This window comes from Eurypyga helias, unplaced genomic scaffold, assembly GCF_000690775.1.
Source record: "Eurypyga helias isolate BGI_N326 unplaced genomic scaffold, ASM69077v1 scaffold204, whole genome shotgun sequence".
In the NCBI taxonomy this organism is placed as follows: domain Eukaryota; kingdom Metazoa; phylum Chordata; class Aves; order Eurypygiformes; family Eurypygidae; genus Eurypyga; species Eurypyga helias.
This window is the reverse complement of record NW_010244085.1, coordinates 52245-54970: the sequence shown is the minus strand read 5'-3', so window position 1 is coordinate 54970 and position 2726 is coordinate 52245.

Genomic DNA, 2726 nt, shown 5'->3' with positions numbered 1-2726 from the left:
TGAGAGAGGGCGAGGGGGAGAGGGAGAGGGAAAAGGAGAGACAGGCACAAGGCAGCTGGGGATGACTGTATTAAAGAAAGTTTAAGAGTACCCGCATCTTGTCAGAGGCTCCATGTCGGCGGCAGTGGAGTTAGTGCTGATTTGCCGGGGGGACGTTGGAATTGATCTTTTGATAGTGTTATAAGAGGAGAATGTTTTCTTTTGTGGTAGAGGAAGAAGCAGAAGGCGATTAATTACCTCGACAGCAAGAGCGCTCGCTGCCTGCGCTGGAGTGGGCAAGAGCCCAGCGAAATCCGGCCGGTCGGCACCGCTTCTTTCAGCGCCTTCGTGCCTGCTTGTTTGTTTGCTCCTGTTTACATCTCGGCTGCCTTCTGGGCAGATTCATCACTGTTAACGCTTTGGCTCCTCTCTAATACTTCGGACGATGTCGTTTCCAATAGCGTGGTCTCTTCCTGTCAATCTCGGCATGGGAATGTTTCGGGCTCGGTACCCCGGGCAAGTTTGGAGTTTGTAAGTCGTGGCGTCTGCAGTGCGGTGGGAGCACAGGCACCGCGCACGTTAACGCAACCACCACACGCGCGTTCCCATTACACGCGAAGCAGGACACTGGATCGCGTTATTACAGAAGCGTATTACGGATGCTCGTCTGTTACTTATATGAGGCATGTCATATTCTGTAACAATATAAATACTTCGAGAATAGAGGAATGGAGGACTGTCAGGAATCCGTAAGAAAATATCTTTAAGAAGTACTAGATTAATTTTTTTCTACTTTTGCTTCTTATGGAAAAGTTTCTTCCCGGAGAGGGAAGAGATGGTAAACGGCAATTTTGGTCCTAGCTTTGCATGCCGGCCGCATGACTGCCGTGCTACCACCATGTTCGTGTGATATATACCTCACATTTCCATGAGAAAATGTCATTCAGTAAGGAGGATACTAATATAACCACAAAAGCACAGGGCTGTGGGTTCTGTTCATACCTGTATCACATTTACTTGGGCAAGTATGAACTCAGGCAAGTCATTTGAATAATTAGTGATTCAGGTTTTCCATTTGTAAATTGGGGAACTGTAGTCCTAGTAAATAATAAAAGTATTAATAGTTGCCTAAGGAGAGTTACAGTCAAATCTGTCTGTTGGTCCTTATATGATTTAGAAACCTAAAGGGAAAGCACTTACATCACGTAAACTGTTGCTAACTGCCCCAAGATCCCATCATAAACGGCATTTAATAAAGAAGGATTTATTATTCAGTATGTTAAACTTTAAAATTGAGTGCACAGGAACTCACAGCTGGTCAGATCCTCATCTCAAATGCACCAATATAAAGGACTGTAAAGTTGGATCACTGCTCTTTGAGGGATAGTGCTCTACATGCCAGGCAGGAATACTCAGGTTAACATTGCATTTGCTACTGTATATAGATACACAGACGCTTGCACAGACCACACACAACAGAAGAGAGTAAGAGTAGTAAATATTTATACTGTAGCTGCCTCCAGAAGTCCTATCAGTAAACTGTCTCCCACATTCCTTCTCTGGTAAATTTCTTGCTATAAACTCTGCCTTAATAGCCCCATAGGGAATGAAATTAGGATTCATTTATTTATAAGGATCTTCCCAAACACTTCATGAAAGTCCCTAGAAATCAGAAAGTTATAAATACTTTATGTTCTAGTCTTGGCAACACTGCCGCACTTTGTCTGGTTTTGCAGATACGAGCAATGTAAAAAAAAAATATATCTTTCTATTAAATTAAACGGAGGCATCAAGGAAATGGACTGGAGTGGCCTCCTTGGTTTCCCTAGAGGTGTAGTATCTATACCCCTGAGGCAGGGAGCCAGCTTTGGTGCTTACATATAGGCAGTCATACTTACTGGGACAGAATGCTATGCTGCTTCCTTTCCTATCTGGAAATGTCACACGTTGTTGCTTAGGATACTGAACCAAGTATTTTTTTTCTCTTTAAAAGTGCTTAATTGTTTATAATTAGCTTTGCTATGGCTAAGTACTGAACGTGTGTTGCAATGACAGTCAGGAACCAAATGACACTTGAAGTTTGAAGGGCTTTTCCTGGCCAGAGTTCTCCCCTGGGACTATAAAAGTCTTCTTCCTACTATTGAGGGACTTTGGATCTGGTCCAAAATTTGATTTGAAATACATGTATTTTCAGCCTTCATTTCAAATCCAGGTGATTATAGTCAGAGGAAAATAACATAATGCCTCACTGTTACAATGTATCAAAAATACTCAGAAAATTAACAAATTTACTACCTTTAATTATTAACGCAGTGCTGTTTCCTTACATTTTCAAAGAAAAAATAGTAACCTTTCATTTTAGCCAAAATATCATTCAGCAGTCTCCAAGGCCTCTCCTTGCTGCTGCACTTTTGTTGCAGGACTATATTTTAAAACAGAACTTCATCCACCATATTTTTTCCATTACAAATTCTGTCTCAAACTATAAGTGGTTTGTGGGATATTATTTATATAAGCTATCAATTACCTAGGGATTTTTTTTGTGTTTGCCTTTTGTCACGCACTTTATGTGGGTAATTGGATTTCAGAGTAGCACAGTGATTATAGACAGGTGTTTATACATATGTGCTGTAGAGACTGTACATTCAAATACCCTTCCTAAGTGAGAAACAGAGTGTGTTACTCTACCTCTTGTACTGATTCTGTTTCGTTCTTTTTTTTGTTTGTTTTTGCATGTTGTTTCTCTC